Here is a 9,160-nt window from a genome sequence, read left to right as displayed (position 1 = left end):
GAGTCAATCTAGATTTCGCCTAAGGTGGGATGCAAGAGAAAGAGACCCCTTCCTACTTACGTCATATACGGTATATAGGGACGCAGAAAACACCCGGGGTGAATGGAATGGAAGGCCTGGAACAGATTTATGGGCGCATGGCAGGGGTCCAACATGATATTCTTGCCTTAGGATTCCTCAGCTCTAGGGATGAAATGAAAAAAAAAATCATTAGGCTTATCCGGGATTCAAACCCGCATCTCCCGATTATCGGCGGTTTTCGTCTACATCTACATGATACCCTGCGAGCCACCTCTAAGATTTTTAGCCGAACGGATAGATATAAGAATTCGTTTTTCCCCCGAACAATAAAGGACTTTAATAAACGCTTGTCCCAACCTCGTTAGAGCACTTCTTCCTTTTTTTTAAACGGCTGGTGTCCTAACACCCCCTGCCACACGTCTTTTAGGCGGCTTGCGGGGTATTATGTAGATGTATGTAGATGTAGATGTAGGGTGTTTAGCAGGGGGTGATCAATCACCAGCATACAGTATGTAATATGATTCCGACATGCACAGCACACGGTCTAAGAAACGTTCCGCATAATAACAACTTATACTAATGTAAACCTTGCTACGCAGACTACGCAAACAACTTATACTACCTCATTTATACAATGGCAAAACTTGCCAACTACTCATTAAGGTCATCTGCCAATAAAGCTAGAACACACAAAACATGCTATGAGAAATAAAAAGAAAAATTCAGAAACCTGCATTAAGGTATAGGCAAGTTAGCAGGCAACACTATAAGGCATTTAATCAACTTGTGAATTTTAACGCTGCCGTTATAGTCTTTAATTATCGTGGAAAAACGACATTCTGAATCTATCTGTTCTACAGTCTATCTCTCATATTTTATTTATGTGAGGTGATTTACCGTAGTATTGCGTTCATAAGATATGGCTAGCTTCATCGGAAAATACACTGCTCTTGAATTTATATAATAGGTTTAGTCTATTTTTCAGTCTACGGTCTGACGGAGAAGATCATGAAGATCACCCAATTGCCGTTTTGTTACTCATATTATTTAATCTTTGTTGTTGTAATCATTCAATAAGGCATTTTTCACTGTGTAATTTACATTTCCCTATTAAATCAATGATTGGTGGCTCAACTTCGAGGAATGAAGACATACCAGATAAAAAAATAAACGTTACATTCTACACATTATTTATTGAAAACTGTACTGGTTTCGACCTTTTCCGATCCTTATCAAGAAGTAAAAGAACAAACCAATTGACAAATAGGGCGGTATATACGTTTGTAGGACCTCAAAACGCTTTCAACCGAGCTTTTAGTAAATACTGTGTGGAAAATAACAAAGTTTAATTTTGGACCTATTACATCTCCCTGTGTTGTCATTTACGGAATTAAATTGTAAATGTATAACTTCATAACTTCCGAAGGATATTATCTTAGGACAATAAATTTATTATTATTATTGCAGTCAGGTATGCTACCAGGTGCAGCATAGAGACATTTTATTCCAAGGTGTAACTCAATTTCAAATACATTGTAAAGCTTGAGCCAAAGTCATCAATGTCAATACTCTCCTGAGTTTTGGGTACATTTTCGACGCAAATCAATCTACCATTGCACACAAATTTAAACGATGAATTTAGCTCAAGTTCACCAGAGCTATATTCAATTTCAGTCATGAAAAAAGATATTTAACGCTTTTCGGTACCAAAAATTACTTTGAATATTTAGGGGGCACAACGGTTCTTTGCCCATTCTGGTTAGTAACTTGTCACCTGCCGGTTAATTGGGACACACTGGGACCAATACAGTTTCACCCAATTATGCGGCGGCCCCATTTTTTCGAAGTAATTAAAAGAAACTTAAATACGCATGTGTGGACCCAGAAACGTAAAAAAAATAAGATTTTGTGATGAGTAACATGTATTTTCCTTCAGACATCTATCTTTTCAGATGTAACCATAAAATATTACGAGCATGTTATACACATTGATCTAAAAATTCTGACAGTGGATAAGAAGTAATAGATATATGTCTTGGCTTCTATGTCTGAGAAAGTGTGTTACTACCTTAACAGTGGTAAGAGAGGCGATGTACGAGTATATGAACTAAGGTTTAGTTCAATGGGTAGGGAGAGAACGTACAAAATAGGTTTTTAGTGCATTAATACTTAGCGTGCTGACCTTAAAACTGTAGATCTATACCTCAATGCTGTCCAGTTTCAATACTTCCGTGTTGTTTCTTAACAACCAACCTCTAATGCGAGGAATGTGTGTTTGATATTATTTTAAAGAATGAATTTGGCTTTTGCTTTCTTCATTTGTTTATTTAGAGGTTAGTATCATTTTGTTAAAATATGAAAAACTAAGCTTATTCAAAAGACATATGGTGTAATATCACGCCCGTAACAAAAATCTAAGGATTTCACGAGGCGTAACATCGGGTCATGCAATGTGTGAAATTTACATGTCTTCATGTAAGTATTGTCCATATATCTCCGGATCGTTTAAACGCCTTCTTATCTCAGATCGAATTTTAGGTAATTCATGGAAAACCCAATTTAATTAACCCCTTCCACTTCGATTCATTGTCTGATTATCGTGCTTCTATCCTCTATTTATTTTTTGCAGTCCCTTTTAAATTGAATGGTATGAAATAAAATTACATTCTGCAGTTTGTAATCTAATTAGAACAGAGAAATAAAAAGTGATTATAATATGGATGTTTTAACATTGTTCAAATTTCGAAATATTTATACTGATCCCTAAAATAGTGCTAAAATTATGAAAATCTTATGACGATCCAGACTGCCCTAACCTGACATATTTTACTCGTCATTTCAGTGCAGCGGTTAAGTTTGACACGGTGGTTGAAAAAAGAACTATGTAATGCTTGATAATAAGAAGTTATTGGTAGAAATCGGGCATATGAATTACGAATTGGTAATTGGTGTTAATTTGAAAATATTTAGAAATATTTTCGATATCTGAAGGCTTTAAGCTGGTGACATGTTGAACTACTGCTTTATGATGAACGCAAATTAACATTTAATTCCGATCGTGTAATTATTTAAATGTGGTATGCATGGTCATTGCGCGATTTTGCATCGGAAGTTCACGAAAGAGCTAGACTCGTCATTTTAGCGCAAGGGGTTAATGAATTAAATTATTTATTTTTAGATTATAGCACAGGCGAAGATGGCTCTCTACAAAAAGAAGAATATTCATAATGCTGAGAATACAAGCATAGAAGTAAGTAAGCAATTCATCAGATGTTACATGTAGAGCATGTTTCTCTATGGAAGCGAAGCTTGGACGTTGACAGCAGCAGAGAAGTAGGAGTGGAAGAATTCGAAATGTGGTGCTACCGAAGAATGATGGATATAAAATGGATTGACCGTGTGAGTAACGAGGAAGTGCTGAGAAAAGTGGGAGAAAAGAGAAGTCTCCTAAACACCTAAAGCAGAAGACGGGACAACTTAGTTGGCCACATTATGAGACATTATGGCCTGATGAAAACAATCTTAGATGGACAGGAGGAAGGTAAGAAGGGCAAGGGATGGCCTCGAATGAGTTACATAGAACAGGTAATAATGGATGTAAAAGAGAAAAGTACCTACGTCACTATGAAAAGGCTAGTGGATAGGTGAGAGGAATGGAGAGCTGCTTCAAACCAATCTTTGGATAATATTGACTAATGATATTTATGATTGGGTTTTGTTACTGTAGATTTTTCCCTAGTAAGCGGTTGTCCCTTCTAATGTTGTAATATCCGGTTGACCAAGTGCTGGGAATCTACGGAGCTCGAAAAATGAGTTTGAGAAAGAAAAATAGCTCAGGCAATTATCTCTTTGGTACCTTTCAAGTTTTTTTTCCGGAGTCGTGTTACGAAAACTTCTCCTTTTGCCTTCCACTGCATTATCCTTCCTCCCACCCACCACTTCCAATTTTTGCTCCGCCTCCAGCACCACGCCTCCAACGCCTTTTTCCACCTCTAACATACTTTTCCACGGTTGAATAAGAGCTCCCGCGGGGTTGCAAGGCAGTGTCCAGGAAATGAAGAAAAGGGGAAGATGGAGATTGAAGGGAGGGGAGCATGGAGAATGGAGTGGGGAGGAGTTGCTCTAGAGTCCATTGGAGTGGGCTTCAAAGAGAACAATCATACTGTCGGAGTTGGACTTGGGACGGAGGCTGAGAATAAGCGTTTTCCGAATTTAGTTCACTGTCGCACAAAAAATGTTTATTTTACTCAACTTGGCCGCCAAATTTGGGCATCAACGAGTGGATTATTTTCTACATCTACGTAGTGTCCTGCGAGACACTTTTCGGTGTGTGGCAGGGGGTGATAAATCACCAATATGCAGCATTCAAGAGGACCGCCTCATGCACACCACACGGTCATTGAACTATGATGCATATTAAAAAAATATACGTGCATATTCATGCAAAGACAAAACTTGTTAATAATACGAGTAATTCCTATAGTTATAAATCCATGCAAGTTTAGAACAACGGAAGAAAAAAAATAACATGCAATGAGTCTTCCTGGCGAATGACGCATTTAATTATGTTATTTGAGACACCGTTGACATCCTAAATAGTACAATGAAAGAATGTCATTTTAAATCATCTGTTTTTCAGTCTATTCCTTTTATTTCCTTCTCGTGATCACGTCTACCAGAGTACGACGGTAAACGAAGGCTGTGCTTCACATCGTCTGAGAAAATATCTTCCCCGAATTAACTAAGAAAATTTAGCCTATACTCCGATCTACGCTCCTGTAAAGACTCCCATCCTTACTAGCGTAGCACATTGTAAACGCTGCACTTTTGTCGCAACAACTCAGCACAAATCTGGCCCCCCTGCGCTGTACTCCATAGATTTAAGCTATCAATCCTACTTAATAAGTTTCCCACATAGGCGAGCAGCATATTCTAAGTGAGGTCTTACTAGAGTCAGGTTGCTTATCTCATTCGACTTTCCAGGGCATTTACCGAGAATTCTTTTTACAAACCCCAGTTTAAATTTAGCTTTCCCTCATAGTTTGCGTATGTTTTTACCCCACGAAAGATCCCGAGTAATTGTGAGCCCTAAGTATTTTACGAAATGATTGTTGAACCCCGTTAGCGGTGTAGCTCCTTCTTGAAGATATATCCTTTTCCCAAAATTTCATTACCATACACTTTTCAAGATTTAATCTTAACTCCCAAGTACTGAACCATTCATTTATGGTAGCGAGGTCTTTTTCTAATGCTAATCTATCGCAATGGCCATAAACTTCTCTCTAAACAACTACATCGTCTGCGAAGAGACGGATTTTGCTCGCGACCGCGGTGGTAATGTCATTAATGTAAAAAAATAACAAAAGAGGACCTATTACACTTCTTTGGGGTACACCTGAGATAACTTGAACAACTCCAAGCTAACTCCATCTAAAACAACCCTACATTCGCGATCTCTTAGGAAATCTTTAATCCAACTAATTACGCGCGTATCTATTCCGTATGTTTCCAAATTTTGAATCAGATTTAAAATCGGAACCTTATCGAATGCCTTTCTGAAGTCTAAAAATATGCCATCGTTTTCGTTCAGTTATAAGGGAGGAAACTGTAACGCTATTTCCCTGTACCTCCCTTACGTATGGCTAGATATATGCTTAGAGTTGACGCCTAAATATTCACCCAAAATATTTGTTTTGAATTCACTAAATGCATCCCTAAAGGTTTTCTTGGTCTCTTTTTTAAATTTTTTTATAATTTTCTCGCATTTATTGTATTTTCTCATAAGTAAGACCTGTTTCATTTTAGCGTGAATTTCTTTTTGTCGCTTTAGAGCTTTACGGACTTAAACATTGTACCATCTCGGTTCAGCATTCAAACATTTAAACTTGCTTGGTACCGTATTATCCACAGTCTCTTGCATAATGTTCACTAACTTCCAATTCCATGCGTCGATTGCCCCAAGGTTGAGAATGGCGTCTTTGAAATCAGTTAATGAGTTCGACAAATACTGATTATTCCATAATTCAAAGCGTGGAAAGCGCCTTTAGGAAGAAATCAGAGGAAGTGCTACATGGCTGCCAACGAGGGGAAGTCTTTTGTTCTTTCTAAACAAAATGAGCTACTTCCTATTAAAGAAACTTGACAAACTAAATACTGCACTAAAGCTCCGAATTAAAAGAATACCCTAATTTACCATCACCGAAACAAAAGTATGAGAAAATCCTCTTCTCAATGTTTTCAAAAGGCTTTATTTCAATTATATTCTCCCTAAGATTTCCACAATACTCACACTCTCTCTTCATTGGATATATATGATTCTTCTACAGAACCACATTTCGAACACTTTCAATCTTTTCCTTTCTACCGCTGTCATCGTCCATGCCTGCTTCAAATGTAAGTTGTTGCTAATTGCTTCCTCTCTTCTCTTAAGGGATTATATCTTGATTTCATTCCCATTTTTTTCAGCCTACACAAAGCCCTTTTCCATTCCATATTTGCTAGATTTTTCTTCAGATCACTCGCTGTTTCTACTAAGACTATGAATAATTGCTGAAACACCGTACTCTAATCTTTTCACCGTGGATATTCACTCCCAATGATTCCTCTTTCATTTTATTTATAGCTCGGTTTCAATAGGTGAGAATATAGGCATTAGACGAATTCAATCGATTCGGCTTTTACTTTGTGAAAATCCATGTTGAAATGAAATTACACAACCCTGGTAACTTTTCATTGGAAAGTGAAAATTTACCAGGGTTGTGTATTTTCATTTCAAGGCATTAGACTCTAACAGGAAGTAAAAATGAAAATCTTGGGTGATTACTGGTAGATAGTAGTAATCTTGTTAAAAGGGTGCGTAGACATCTGAGGTCATTTTGCACCAAACCATATCTTAAGGTGTGTTTACACTGTGTAACATGTTATATAAACATGTTATATGTAACAAGTTACTTGTAACATATATTTTATAACAAGAGTCCAGCGGAGCCTAAAATGCTCAAATAACATGTTACAGATTGAGTCCTAGCCCACACGTCAACTGGCTATCCCCAACATGCGCCTCACCTCTTTTCTGTAACATGTTACACATTTTCCCACTTCGTGCGGGAAACCAAAAACTTGTTATATAACACGAATTCTTTTTTGTAACACAATGTTGCATGTAACTTGTTTCACGGATTTGTAACTTTTTCGTAAAACAAGTTATACGTCACTTGTTTATATAAAATGTTACACAAAATGCACCTTTATATTAAAAAGTTTTTTTTTTACTTGCAAATAATAAGTGCTTATTAAGCAGATTTGGTATATCCGAGGGAAATAAATTGACGAGAGATGAGTCAATTAAATACGTAGTAAACCAATGGAACTTATGAACTTAAAAGCTCTTAAAATGTCCCAAGGCCAGAATGCAAATGAGAACGCTATTCCTTGGGATGTGGTTTTAAAATGAAGAGTTAAGTTTCGAGGCAATGGTAATCAAATGAGAAAGAGAATCCTTCAGATTTTCCCTAAGATGTGCTTTTATACGAGTACGAGACGCTGAAACGTTACCACGATGGGTTAGTCAGATGGAGCTATTCCACTCTTCAATCGACTGCAGTATTTATCAGATTAGTGGAGAAGCGTGGTGGTAACGTTTCTCCAGGGAATTGAGGTTTGGATGTAGGAGGAATGGGATAAGTCAAGAGCGGAAAGCATTCGAAATTTAGTGTTACCGAAGAACGATGAGGTTAAAATGGATCGACCGAGTAAGTAAATGAGGAAGTGCTGATAAGAGTGGAAGAAAAGAGAAATCTTCTAAAACCTTTGAGGAAAAGACGAGACAACTTAGCTGGCCACATTATGAGGCATGATAGCCCGGTGAAAACAATCGTAGAAGGTCAGGTGGAAGGGAAGGACAAGGGACGTCCCCGAATGAGTTACATAGGATAGGTTATAAAGGGTGTGAAAGAGAAGAAATACACCACTATGAAAATGCTAGTGAATAGGAGAGCGGATTTGAGAGCTTCGTCAAACCGATCTTAGGATTGTTGACTAATGGTGATGATAATTTATTACAAGTACTCAGAGGCCTAAGTGGCACTTAGATTTAAAGGGTATTTCTTAGAGATTTCAATAAGGCGCATTGCTACCTCTTGACCAATCATATTTGTATGGAGGACTTAAGCAAGGAAGTTTTCAAGATTACTCCTTCAAAACTTTTATGATCACCTTGATATTTCCTGGTTACTTAGCGTTTACAGTTGTCAACATTTCCCAAATCTCAAGTAGAAAGACTTTACTGATGATAAAATTCTCGCGGTAAAAGTTACAAATTTCTGATACAGGAAAATGATATCACCGTGAAAAGGCTCGCGGATAGGAGCGATAGGAATGGAGAGCTGCGTCAAATCAATCTTAGGATTCTTGACAAAGAAAATGCTTTTGGGGAAAAGAGGTTGTCTGAGGGGGGGATAGCCCACAGCCAACGGGGGGTCCGGGAAAAGTTTGAAAAATGACATGCCTGGAAATACATTCTACATCGTTTTAGCCCTTGGAAGTAGAGGCAGTTATTATACGTCAAAATTAGACAATAGTTTAAAATATTTTTTAAATTTCTCTTAGAATTTGGGATCTATCCCCCTCATCCCTCCCATGTCTTCGCCACCGATAAGGATAGTTGATTAATGATTGTGATAAAAGATATCATGGCGAGAATGGGAAAAGTGGACGTAAAAGGACATTTTAAACGTGACTTCTCCAGTTGCAAAAAGGGAAGATTGTCACAGGACATTCATTTTATTCGGAAGGGGTGGAGAGTTTGGTACGAGGTCTCGCCAGGGCGAGAAAGATAAAAGAAAAGAAATTATCGGACGCCACTTCCATTTCTTTCGAGCGTCTCTGGGAATTTATATCGCCGCATTAAACCTTTTCTTCCGCCTCCCCGTTTCCTTGGCGTGGATGGCTTGGAATTTGTTTTCGGACTCCCGTGGGGCGTAAAGCAATAGGTCGGAGAACGTGAGACTGTGTGATCGGTGGTGGTGTAAGTTGACGGGGAAGAAGGAGAGGGGACTCAACACGATGGTCGTGGATGAAGGTGCGTTTACAATGTGTAACATGCTATGTAAACATGTTATATGTAACAAGTTACTCGAAA

This window comes from Ischnura elegans, chromosome 7 (assembly GCF_921293095.1).
Source record: "Ischnura elegans chromosome 7, ioIscEleg1.1, whole genome shotgun sequence".
Classification (NCBI taxonomy): Eukaryota; Metazoa; Arthropoda; class Insecta; order Odonata; family Coenagrionidae; genus Ischnura; species Ischnura elegans.
Note: the sequence above shows the minus strand (reverse complement) of the source record.